This window comes from Somniosus microcephalus, chromosome 32 (assembly GCF_052327205.1).
Source record: "Somniosus microcephalus isolate GS21.2 chromosome 32, FLI_Smic_1.0, whole genome shotgun sequence".
In the NCBI taxonomy this organism is placed as follows: domain Eukaryota; kingdom Metazoa; phylum Chordata; class Chondrichthyes; order Squaliformes; family Somniosidae; genus Somniosus; species Somniosus microcephalus.
In genome coordinates this window covers 39,542,427-39,556,129 of record NC_141018.1, presented here as the reverse complement: position 1 = coordinate 39,556,129, position 13,703 = coordinate 39,542,427, and the positions used below count along the sequence as shown (strand labels likewise).

General features: G+C 46.5%; 2 non-coding genes across 2 annotated transcripts; both read left to right on the top strand.

Annotated features, from left to right (window-relative positions):
* Positions 1–4,287: 4,287 nt before the first annotated feature.
* On the top strand, positions 4,288–4,359 carry trnah-gug (transfer RNA histidin (anticodon GUG)). Its single transcript has one exon. It is a non-coding gene; the product is annotated as a tRNA-His (tRNA).
* Positions 4,360–12,273: 7,914 nt separating this feature from the next.
* LOC147097506 (small nucleolar RNA U3) lies at positions 12,274–12,491 on the top strand. Its single transcript, XR_015074436.1, has one exon. It is a non-coding gene; the product is annotated as a small nucleolar RNA U3 (small nucleolar RNA).
* Positions 12,492–13,703: the final 1,212 nt, after the last annotated feature.

Genomic DNA, 13,703 nt, shown 5'->3' with positions numbered 1-13,703 from the left:
CAGCTCCCGGTGCGCTGTGCTTGCGTGATCCAGCGACGTAGTTAGTGGGATGCGTCGGCTGGGATCACGTGAGCACTGGGCAACCAATCGGAGGATGGAAAAGTCCATTCATGACTTTGACAGAAAGAACTGTCAAACTCATGAAAACTCCGGGCGCCCAAAACAGTACTTAACCTTAAAATAAATTTGAAAAAAACATCACACTATTTAAATCAACTATAAATAACATTAAATAACTATTTTAAACAATAATTTAAATTTTGAAAAAAATAATTTTATAAAAAATCAGGGCTAAAAATACACTTACCTTACTGTAAAATCTTTAAAAATAATAAACCTGTGGAAAAAATGTTCTAATTTTAATTAATTGACCACTTACCTTTTAAAATGAAGTCCTTACGTCTGGTTTTTAAATGTGCAAAAAGTAGAGGCCTTCACGCACGGGCAAACCTGTAAAAAAAGTGGAAGTTCAACGCGCCGCACACGCAGACTCCGCGCGCACGCGTTCGACCTCTGAACCCCTTCGTTCAGAGGATCGGAAATGCCGGTTTCCCGCGCATGCGTAGTGCATGCAAGAAACCGGCACTTCCATCGGGTCCACACGTGGGTACTCCGTCCGTACTCACGCGTTGGGACCCGAATTTCTGGGCCAATATCTTATTGAATGGCGGAGCAGGCTCAAGGGGCCAAGTGGCCTACTCGTGCTCCTAATTCGAATGTTCGTATGAATATTCGCCAGTATTGTATCAGTGTGAATATTCACCAGTATTGTCTCAGTGCGAATATTCACCAGTATTATATCAGAGGGAATATTCACCAGTATTGTATCAGTGCGAATATTCGCCAGTATTGTATCAGTGCGAATAATCACCAGTATTGTATCAGAGGGAATATTCACCAGTATTGTATCAGTGCGAATATTCGCCAGTATTGAATCAGTGCGAATAATCACCAGTATTGTACCAGTGCAAATATTTACCAGTATTGTATCAGTGTGAATATTCACCAGTAGTGTATCAGTGTGAATATTCACAAGTATTGTGTCAGTGCGAATGTTTGCCAGAATTGTATCAGTGTGAAAGTATTGTATCAGTGCGAATATTCACCAGTATAGTATCAGTGCAAATGTTCGCCAGTAGTGTATCAGTGTGAATATTCACCAGTATTGTGTCAGTGCGAATGTTTGCCAGAATTGTATCAGTGTGAAAGTATTGTATCAGTGCGAATGTTTGCCAGTAGTGTATCAGTGTGAATATTCACCAGTATGTTATCAGTGCGAATGACCAAGTGTGGCATCAAGGAGCCCTAGTAAAATTGAAGTCAATGGGAATCAGGGGTAAAACACTCCACTGGCTGGGGTCATACCTAGCACAAAGGAAGATGGTTGTGGTGATTGAAGGTCAATCATCACAGCCCCAGGACATCACTGCAGGAGTTCCTCAGTGCAGTGTCCTAGGCCCAACCATCTTCAGCTGCTTCATCAATGACCATCCCTCCAACATAAGGTCAGAAATGGGGATGTTCGCTGATGACTGCACAGTGTTTTTCAGTGCCATTCACAACTCCTCAGATAATGAAGCAGTCCATGCCCGCATGCAACAAGACCTGGACGACGTTTGGGCTTGGGCTGATAAGTGGCAGGTAACATTCGTGCCACAGAAGTGCCAGGCAATGACTATCTCCAACAAGCGAGAGTCTAACCACCTCCCCTTGACATTCAAGGGCATTACCATTGCCGAATCCCCCACCATCAACATCCTGGGGGGGTCACCATTGATCAGAAACTTAACTGGACCAGCCACATAAATACTGTGGCAACAAGAGCAGGTCAGAGGCTGGGTATTCTGTGGTGAGTGTCTCACTTCCTGACTCCCCAAAGCCTTTTCACCATCTACAAGGCACAAGTAAGGAGTGTGATGAAATACTCTCCACTTGCCTGGATGAGTGCAGCTGCAACAACACTCAAGAAGCTCGACACCATCCAGGACAAAGGAACTCGTTTGATGGGCACCCCATCCACCACCTTAAACATTCACTCCCTCCACCACCGGCGTACCGTGACTGCAGTGTGTACCATCTACAAGATGCACTGCAGCAACTCACCAAGGCTTCTTCGGCAGCACCTCCCAAACCCGCGACCTCTTCCACCTAGAAGGATAAGGGCAGCAGGCGCATGGGAACACCGCCACCTCCAAGTTCCCCTCCAAGTCACACACCATCCTGACTTGGAAATATATCGCCGATCCTACATGGTCGCTGGGTCAAAATCCTGGAACTCCCTACCTAACAGCACTGCGGGAGTACCTTCACCGCATGGACTGCAGCGGTTCAAGAAGGCAGATCACCACCACCTTCTCAAGGGCAATTAGGGATGGGTAATAAGTGCTGACCTTGCCAGCGATGCCCAGATCCCATAAGCGAATTTTTTAAAAGGTACACACTGCAGCCACGTTACGCCAGTGGTGGAGGGAGTGAATGCTTAAGGTGGGTGGATGGTGTTAAGTCAATCTCCTTTCTCCTCTGGTTCACAACAACACATTTCAAGTAAACACGAGACTTCATAGGGGAGTCTATGGAACAGACTTTATTGATACACAGTAAAGGTGATCGGCCATAACTGTATACAGAGAGTGACTTTCGGTTACAAGTTATATCTTTCAAGCCCTCTGACATACTGCTGAAAACCATGATCCTTTCTGAACCAACTGTTTTTCTCTGGATGCCCACTACAGGCAGCTACAACAACAACACCTTGTATTTATATAGCGCCTTTAACGTAGTAAAACATCCCAAGGCACTTCACAGGAGCATTATCAAACAAAATTTGACACCGAGTCACATGAGATATTAGGTCAGAAAGGAGGAGAGAGAGGTAGAGAGGCGGAGAGGTTTAGGGAGGGAATGCCAGAACTTGGGGTCTCGGCAGCTGAAGGCACGGCCACCAGTGATGGAGCGATTAAAATCGGGGATGCACAATAATTGAACTATTGAATTCAAAAAGGACGTTGTTTATTTGGAGAGAGGAATGTATTGCATTACAACAAATAAGAAACACTACCTACCATATATCTGGTTTGGTGGTTAACATTTCACTGCACACCAACCAGAATGATTAAACTGGAGTTCATATTGGTGGCTTTCGGGCTACAATAAGCACAAGCCTTACGGGCGGCTGTAAGTTTTAGCTGCAAAAGAATGATGTGTGCTTGACACTTAATTCAGGAAGTGAAGAGGAAAGCAGATCACTTAGAACATGCTAAATTAATTACAGACAACACAATGAGGAATCAGAAATCAGTTCTCAAGGTGTGGTCTGGACGATATAGCGAGAACTTGCTTCAGGACAATGAGGCAGCTGAGCGACAAATCTAACAAGCATAGAGTACAAAAGCAAGGAAGTTATAATGAGCCTTTATAAAACACTGGTCCGGCCTCAACTGGAGTATTGTCCAATTCTGGGCACCGCACTTTAGGAAGGATGTAAAGGCCTTAGAGGGTGCAGAATAGATTTACGAGAATTATTCCAGGGATGAGGGACTTCAGTTACGGGGATAGACTGGAGAAGCTGGGATTCTCCTTAGAGCAGGGAAAGTTAAGAGATTTGATAGAGGTGTTCAAAATCATGAGGGGTCTGGACAGAGTAGATGGAGAGAAACTATTCCCAGAAGGGTCCAGATCCAGAGGACACAGATTTAAGATGATTGGCAGAAGACTTGAGGAAAAACGTTTTTTACTCAGCGAGTGGTTCGGATCTGGAATGCACTGCCTGAGCGGGTGGTGGAGGCAGACTCAATCTGGCTTTCAAAAGGGAGTTGGATAAATACCTGAAGGAAACATTTCTGCTGGGCTACGAGGAAAGGGCGGGGGAGTGGGAATAGCTGAGGTGCTCTTGCAGAGAGCCGGCACGGACCGAATGGCCTCCTTCTGCGGGGTAACCATTCTATGATTCTGTGATTCGAAGCTGTTAAACTGGCCGCACAAAGCTGCCAATCACATGGCGTCATGGGGTGGGCCCGCCCAGGACCGAGGTGCGCATGCGCGTACCGCGAACAGCACGGTGGGAGTTGCAGTCCCTCCGAGTGCACGCCATGAATAATCGGGCGGCGGGCCTGGGTTCCGAGCGCTTGTTCAGCGGCCGCATTCCCCGAGTACCGATTATTCCCCGGCCACCCGGAGCCGCCGCCGCTTAGGCCTCAAGATCACTTCAAATGAGGTGACTCACTGTGCGTGACGTCGTAGCTTCTTGTAGCCCATCGCCGGGAACTGCGCTCGGGCCCCGAGTAGCTCGCCGTGATCGTATAGTGGTTAGTACTCTGCGTTGTGGCCGCAGCAACCTCGGTTCGAATCCGAGTCACGGCATTGCGGGATGGCAATGGCACGGCATTGGGAGCTTCACTTTTTCAATAAATTTCAAAATCATTTGAAGCCTCACTTTTTTAATAAATTTCAAAATCCTACATATTGCAATTTTATTTTAGATATTACGAGAAGTAATTTCTTCTCGGAGGTAGGTTTTAAGCAGGGTCTTGTGAGGGTTCAGGGAATTAATTCCAGAGTAAACAGAAAAGGCTGGAAATACTCAGCAAAGAAAGATTGTATTTCGACCGCGCCTTTCACCACCTCAGGACGTGGCAAATTGCTTTACAGCCAAATGAAGTACTTTTTCAAGTGTAGTCACTGTTGTAATGTCCTACATTCTGTGCCTAATGTCTAAGAAGAATGTAGGAAATTTGGCAGTAAATTTGAGCACAGCAAGCTCCCACAAACAACAATATGATAATGAAAACTGAAAATGCTGGAAACACTCAGCAGGTCAGGCAGCATCTGTAGAGAGAGAAACAGAGTTAACATTTCAGGTTGATGACTTTTGTCAGAACTGGAAATAGTTAGAGATGTAACAGATTTTTAAGCAAGTGTAAGGGCGGGGAAAGGGGAGAGAGGAGGACAGAACAAAAGGGAAGGTCTGTGATAGGATGGAAGGCAGGAGAGATTAAAAGACAAAAGGGATGATGGTGCAAAGCAAAAGGTAATGGGACAAGTTAAGAAACAAAAGATGACTCTAGATGGAGTGTAAATGGCAGAATCATCAACAGCTGCCATGTGAGAGGAAAAAAAGGAAAAGGAAAAAAAAATAGAAAAAATAGGGGTTGAGGTTATGGTCTGAAATTGTTGAACTCGATGTTGAGTCCGGCAGACTGTAAAGTGCCTCATTGAAAGATGAGGGGCTGTTCCTCGAGCTTACGCTCAGCTTCGTTAGAACAGTGTAAGAAGCCGAGGACAGGGAGGTCAGAGTGGGAATGGAGCGGAGAATTAAAGTGACAGGCGACCGGAAGCTCGGGGTCACCCTTACGGACTGAATGGGGGTGTTCCGCAAAGCGGTCACCCAATCTGCTGTTAGTCTCCCGAATGTAGAGCAGACCGCATCGTGAGCAGCAAATACAGTGTACTAAATTGCAAGAAGTACAAGTAAATCGCTGTTTCACCTGGAAGGAGTGTTTGGGGCCCTGGACAGTGGGAAGGGAGGAGGTAAAAGGGCAGGTGTTGCATCTTCTGTGCTTGCACGGGTAGGTGCTTTTGTATTATTAATGAAAAAAGACTTGCATTTATATGGTCGCAAGGTCAAAATCCTGGAACTCCCTCCCTAACAGCAGGGAGCACCTTCACCACACGGACTGCAACGATTCAACAAGGCAGCTCACCACCACCTTCTCAAGGGCAATTAGGGATGAGCAATAAATGCTGGTCTTGCCTGCAACTGCCCGCTTCCCGAGAATGAATAAAAAAATGTGAGATTACCCTCAGGCCCCAGTATGTGTGGCAATGCCCTGAGGGCCAAGTATAGAATCATAGAATGGTTAAAGCAAAGAAGAAGGCCATTCGGCCCATCGAGCCTGTGCCGGCTCTCTGCAAGAGCACTTCAGCTAGTCTCACTCCCCCGCCCTTTCCCCGTAGCCCTGCAAATTTCTTTCCTTCAGATACTTATGCAACTCCCTTTTGAAAGCTGTGATTGAATCTGCCTCCACCACCCTCTCAGGCAGTGCATTCCAGATCCTAACCACTCGCTGCATAAAAAAGTTTTTTCTTACGTCGTCTTTGGTTCTTTTGCCAATCACCTTAAATCTGTGTCGTCTGGTTCTCAACCCTTCTGCCAATGGGAACAGCTTCCCTCTATCTACTCTGTCCAGACCCCTCAGGCCCCAGGATGTGTGGGATTACCCTCAGTCCCCAGTATCTGTGGGATTACCCTCAGTCCCCAGTATCTGTGGGATTACCCTCAGTCCCCAGTATGTTTGGGATTACCCTGAGGGCCTGATGAAAGGTCATTAACCTGCAAATGTTAACTCTGTTTCTCTCTCCACAGATGCTGCCTGACCTGCCAATATTTATCCCTCAATCAACATCACTAAAACAGATTATCTGGTCATTATCATATTGCTAAAGCAAAATACTGCAGATGCTGGAAATCTGAAATAAAAACAGAAAATGCTGGAAATACTCAGCAGGTCGGGCAGCATCTGTAGAGAGAGAAACAGAGTTGATGTAAGCAAAAGCGGATCAAGTGATATACAAGGTCGACACTTAGTTGGTTACAGATGACAGACTTCGAGTGATGGTTCAAAACGATCCTTTAATTTTCACAGGCCTGGGGAGAGCCTTCTGAGACCCTTCTCAGATTCGACTCCACCAATACCTTGGTTATGTTTTACATTTATACACACAAATTGCATCCCGCAAAGCTATCAACGTCTGAATGACAAATATAAAGCATGACATTAATCACATTTCTGTTAGCAGTTGGTTCCGGGGCCTTCTGTGACTGCGGTCTTGGCTTAGTCAACAACCACCCTTTGTCTCTGGCCCGATGATTTGTTCAGTAACATGTTTTCTTAAGATAGCAGTTCCTGTTCTCGTAACAAGCTCATGTTACTTATTTTGTACAAGCAGGTAGATTGTGATTAGTTCCAACTTTTTGATAGTGGTTAAACATAACCACTATATACACAACCTTTTATACAAGCAAGTCCTCTTAATCGCAACTACGGAGTGGGCGTCCAACATGTTGATCAATTTACTACCTCCTGTTAACGTAATACACATGAACAAGACCTTAAACACAAATTTTAGTTACTTCAAGAGTTAACGTTTCAGGTCGATGACCCTTCGTCAGAACTGGAAAAAGTTGGAGATGTAACAGATTTTTAAGCAAGTGTAGGGGCAGGGAGGGGGGGGGGGAGGAAAGAACAAAAGGGAAGGTCTGTGATAGGATGGAAGGCAGGAGAGATTAAAAGACAAAAGGGATGACGGTGCAAAGCAAAAGGAGATGGTAATGGGACAAATTAAGAAGCAAAAGATGACGCTAGATGTTGTGTAAATGGCAATGGCAGAATCATCAACAGCTGCCATGTGAGAGGAAAAAAAGGAAAAGGAAAGAAAAATAGGAGCCGAGGTTATAGCCTGAAATTGTTGAACCTGATGTTGAGTCCAGAAGGCTGTAAAGTCCCTAATCGAAAGATGAGGTGCTGTTCCTCGAGCTTACACTGAGCTTCATTGGAACAGTGTAAGAGGCCGAGGATGGGGAGATCAGCGTGGGAGTGGAGCGGAGAATTAAAGTGACAGGCGACCGGAAGCTTGGGTCAACCTTACGGACTGAACGGAAGTGTTCCGCAAAGCAATCAGCCAATCTGCATTTGGTCTCCTGAATGTAGAGGAATCAGATTTCCAGCATCATGAGCCGCAATTACAGTATACTAAATTGCAAGAAGTACAAGTAAATCGCTGTTTAACCTGGTAGGAGTGCCCTGGACAGTGGGAAGGGAGGAGGTGAAAGGGCATGAGTTGCATCTCCTGTGCTTGCATGGGAAGGTGCCATGGGAAGGGGAGGGGGTGTTGGGGGTGATGGAGGAGTGGACCAGGGTGTCGCGGAGGGAACGGTCCCTTCGGAATACTGAAAGGGGAGGTGAAGGGAAGATGTTCTGATGAAGGGTCATTGACCTGAAACGTTGGCTCTGTTTCTCTCTTCACAGATGCTGCCTGACCTAGAAACATAGAAGATAGGAGCAGGAGTAGGCCATTCGGCCCCTCGAGCCTGCTCCGCCATTTAATGAGATCATGGCTGATCATCCAAATTCAGTACCCTGTCCCTGCCTTCTCCCCATAGCCCTTGATCCCTTTAGCCTTAAGAAATATATCTAACTCCTTCTTGAATATATTTAATGAATTGGCCTCACCTGCCTTCTGTGGTAGAGAATTCCACAGGTTCACCACTCTCTGGGTGAAGAAACTCCTCCTCATCTCTGTCCTAAATGGCTTACCCCTTATCCTTAGACTGTGACCCCTGGTTCTAGACTCCCCCGCCATCGAGAACATCCTTCCTGCATTTAGTCTGTCTAGTCCTGTTAGAATTTTATAAGTTTCAATGAGATCCCCTCTCATTCTTCTAAACTCCAGCAAATATAAGCCCAATCGACCTAATCTCTCCTCATACGTGATTCCTGCCATCCCAGGTATCAGTCTGGTGAATCTTCACTGCACTCCCTCCATGGCAAGAACATCCTTCCTCAGATAAGGCGACCAAAACTGCACACAATACTCAAGGTGTGGTCTCACCAAGGCCCTGTACAACTGCAGCAAGACATCTTTGCTCCCGTACTCGAATCCTCTCGCTATGAAGGCCAACATACCATTTGCCTTCTTAGCCGCCTGCTGCACCTGCATGCTTAACTTCAGCGACTGGTGCACAAGGCCACCCAGGTCTTGTTGCACTTCCCCTTTTCCCAATCTATTGCCGTTCAGATAATAATCTGCCTTCCTGTTTTTGCCACCAAAGTGGATAACCTCGCATTTATCCACATTATACTGCATCTGCCATGCATCTGCCCAATCACCCAACCTGTCCAAATCATACTGGAGTTTCTCTGCATCCTCCTCACAGCACACATGCCCACCCAGCTTTGTGTCATCTGCAAACCTGGAGATATTACATCTAGTTCCCTCGTCTAGATCATTAATATATATTGTGAATTACCAGGGTCCTAGCACCGATCCCTGTGGTACCCCATTAGTCACCGCCTGCCACTCGGAAAAAGACCTGTTTATTCCAACTCTTTGCTTCCTGTCTGCCAACCAGTTCTCTATCCAAGTCAGTACCTTACCCCCAATCCCATGTGCTTTAACTTTACACGCTAATCTCTTATGCGGGACCTTATCAAAAGCCTTCTGAAAGTCCAAATACACCACATCCACTGGTTCTCCCTTATCTATTCTACCAGTTACATCCTCAAAAAATTCCAGTAGATTAGTCAAGCACGATTTACCTTTTGTAAATCCATGTTGACTTTGTCCGACCCTGTCACTGTTTTCCAAGTGCTCTGCTATTACATCTTTTATAATGGACTCTAGCATTTTCACCACTACTGATGTCAGGCTTACCGGTCTATAATTCCCCATTTTCTCTCTACCACCTTTTTTAAATAGTGGGGTAACATTAGCTACCCTCCAATCCATGGGTACTGTTCCAGAGTCTATAGAATTTTGGAAGATGACCAGCAATGCAGCTACTATTTCTAGGCCCACTTCCTTAAGTACCCTAGGATGTAGATTATCAGGCCCTGGGGATTTATCGGCCTTCAATCCCGTCAATTTCCGTAACACCATTTCCTGCTGAGTTTCTCCAGCATTTTCTGTTTTTATGTCAGATTTCCAGCATCTGCAGTATTTTCTTTTTGTGTTGAAGGGAAGATGTGTTTGCTGGTGGGATCACGCTGGAGGTGGTGGAATTGGCGGAGGATGATCCGTTGAATGTGGAGGCTGGTGGGGTGAAAGGTGAGGACAAGGGGAACCCTGTCGTGGTTCTGGGAGGGAGGGGCAGGAGTGAGAGCAGAAGTGCGGGAAATAGAACGGGCACGGTCAAGGGCCGTGTCAACCACAGTAGAGGGGAATCCTCGGTTAAGATAAAAGGAAGAAATGTCGGAGGCACTGGTATGGAAGGTGGCATCGTCGGAGCAGATACGGCGGAGACTGAGAAACTGGGAGAGTGGAATAGAGTCCTTACAGGAAGCGGGGTGGGAGGAAGTGTAGTCCAGGTAGCTGTGGGAGTCAGTGGGCTTATAGTGAATGTTTGTCAATAGCCTATCCCCAGAAATGGAGACAGAGAAATCGAGGAAGGGAAGGGAAGAGTCGGAGGTGGACCATGTGAAGGTTAGGGAAGGGTAGAAATTGGAAACAAGGTGAATGAAATTTTCTAGTTCAGGGCGAGAGCAGGAAACGGCACTGATACAGTCATCAATGTACCAGAAAAAGAGGTGAGGGAGGGGACCTGAGTAGGACTGGAACAAAGAGTGTTCCACATATCCCACGAAAAGACAGGCATAGCTGGGATCCATGCGGGTTCCCATAGCAACACCTTTAATTTGGAGGAAGTGAGTGAAGTCAAAGGAGAAGTTGTTCAATGTGAGAACAAATTCAGCCAGGCAGAGGAGGGTGGTGATGGATGGGGACTGGTCGGGCCTCTGTTCAAGGAAGAAGCGGAGCGCCCTCAGGCCATCCTGATGGACGTCCATAGCGAAAAGGAGATAGTTGGGAACAGCAAACTGGAAACAGTTAAATTAGCGGAGGGCGTCGGAAGAGTCGCGGATGTAGGTGGGAAGAGATTGGACAAGGGGAGAAAAAATAGAGTTGAGATAGGAAGAGATAAGTTCTGTGGGCCAAGAACAGGCTGGAACGATGGGTGTACCAGAGCAGTCCTGTTTGTGGATCTTGGGAAGGAGGTAGAAGTGGGCTGTGCGTGATTGGGGAACTAGGAGTTTGGCAGCTGTGGAGGGAAGATCTCCAGAGGAGATGAGGTCAGTAACAGTCTTGCGACTGATGGCTTGATGTTCAGTAATGGGGTCATGGTCCAGGGGGAGGTGAGAGGAGGTGTCAGAGAGTTGGCATTCAGCTTCCGCTAGGTAGAGGTTGGTTCGCCTAACAACAACAGCACCACCCTTGTCAGCAGGTTTAATGACAATGTTGGGGTTGGATCTGAGAGAATGCAGTGCTGCAAGTTCAGAGGGAGGTCGGTTGGAGTGAGTGAGTGGAGCAGAGAAATTGAGATGGCCGATGTCATGATGGCATGTTTGCAATGAGAAGACCTAGAGAGGTTAAGAGGCTAGAGGGAAGCGTCCAGGTAGAACGGGAGAATGGGTCAGCTGTGCGGGGGGAAGACTCCTGGCCAGAGAAGTGGGCACAGAGAAGAAGGTGACAGAAAAAGAGCTTGGCATTATGCCAAGCTCGAAATTCACTAAGGTAGGGGCGAAAGGGGATGAAGCTCAGGCCTTTGCTAAGGACTGATCGTTCAGGGTCAGTGAGGGGAAGGCCAGAGGGGATAGTGAAAACACAGCAGGGGGTGAGATTGGAAGAAAGGATGGGGTCAGAGGAAAGTGAAGTAGAAGAAGGTTCCGGAGAGGCATTGGCGTTCACGAGTTGTTGAAGCTTATGATCCTTGACACCTGAAAGGAAGAAAAAAGCTTTTTTGTTAAAGCGCTGGATGAGAGGAAGGATGAAATGGAACTGCGGACCAGGACAGCTTTGAGATAGAATAAGTCGGTGCTGAAGAGAGAGGTGGAGACTGTGCATGTGGCGGCACGTGGCGTTGTGTGTAATTCCACAAGAAACCAACAGAGGTCTCCTGACGGAATTGCCAGCATTTTCCTGCACAGCTGGACACAAAGACACTTTATTTTATTTCGATGTCTCTAAGATGACAGAAAACGATAGAAAACGGTGTCTGTTGGTTTCAGGAACCTTTAGAAGGAGATTAAACTCATAAATTTAGCATCATGACTGTAAATCAATGAGCAGGACAGTCGCTGGAGACTGGTTGCTAATTTATGCAGATTAGGTGCCTGCTGGGTAATGGCAGAACGACAGAAACTTTATTTCTTTTTCACACAATTATAATTATATTTACAAAGCGTGATTTGTATATTGTATATATAGTGGATTCCGCACTGACCGCTGTGAATGGGCGCGAAGCGTATGTTTTTTGACAAGTGTTGGAATGTATCTTGGCCCCCTCGGGCTGTATGACTCATAGAATGTGTAATGAAAATGCACCTGTTTGTGTAAAGAGAGGACCATGTACTGCTTTCATCTGTAATATGATTTGTGGAGTGTATTGCAACAAGCTTTGATATACGTAATGATTAATGTAATGTAATTTGTAAATTGAGTGCCATGTGCTGAAGTTAATTTGTATTGTACCAGATGTGGACTGTATTGTCATGTACATGAACAAAGATTTTTATGAATAAAGTATGTATTTTTGAAAAAAAACTTGAGAAATGTGTTCTGAAGTGTCTGGTCTCACTAACCACGAGGAGGAGTTACAGCGTTTCCTTCTGAGCGTGAAGCGGGCTGCGAGTGTTGCTTTGTGCAAGAGCTTGTGGCCATTGATGACCGTCCCCTTCTCTCCGTGTGGGAGTTGTGGAGGGAGGAAACGCATTCTGAGTGGTTACTTTTTTTAAAACTGAAAAATAAGATCAAATTTCTTTTTCTGTGGCTGCAATTCGAGCTCTATTCCAACAGAGGGCCATTGTGTAAAGACAGTGTGCGGCTGCGTCAGGCTGTGCATAGGCCTCGGTTCGCAAACACCGAATGTCCCTAAGTCTCTTTAAAGCCTAATAATAAGACCATTTTTCATTATTGTCTTACTTTCGTTTTTGATTTTTGCCCACCTGACATTGTCATGTGCCGACCTGAAACGATAACTCTGTTTCTCTCTCCACAGATCTTCTTAGGCAGTCCCTCGGGACCGAGGATGACTTGCTTCCACATTAAAAATGAGTTCTCAGGTGACTGATGAGTCCAATGTGGGACCTACAGTCTCTGTCACAGGTGGGGCAGATGGTGGTTAAAGGGGCGGGTGGGTGGGGTGCTTGGGTTGACGTGTGCTCCTTGCACTGCCTGCGCTTGGCTTCCGCTTGCTCCCGGCGAAGAGACTCGAGGTGTTCGGCGCCTTCCCGGATGCTTAAGAACATAAGAACATAAGAAATAGGAGCAGGAGTAGGCCAATCGTCCCCTCGAGCCTGCTCCGCCATTCAATAAGATCATGGCTGATCTGATCCTAACCGCCAATCTACTATCACAGAACCATCTCCTGAATCTAACAGAATTAGACACACGGAATAGGAACAGGATCAGGCTACACTGCCCCTGGGCCCGCTCTGCTACCCACAGGGCCATGTCCGATCTGAACCTAGACTCATGTCCAAATTCCTGCCCGCTCCCCGTAACCCTTAATTCCCTTTACTTCTAGGAAACTGTCTATTTCTGTTTTAAATTGATGTAATGATGTAGATTCTACAGCTTTTTGGGGCAGCATATTCCATGGACCTACCACCCTCTGAGTGAAGTAGTTCCTCCTCATCTCAGTTTTGAAAGAGCAGCCCCTTATTCTAAAACTATGCCCCCTAGTTCTAGTTTCACCCATCATCGGGAACATCCTCCCCGCATCCACCCGATCCAACCCCTTCACAATCTTATATGTTTCAATAAGATCGCCTCTCATTCTTCTGAACTCCAATGAGTAGAGTCCCAATCTACTCAACCTCTCCTCATATGTCCTCCACTTTGTGTGGTCTTGGGCCAGGGATTCCCAGGTGTCGGTGGGGATGTTACACTTTTTCAAGGAGGCTTTGAGGGTGTCCTTGAAGCATCCTGGGGCT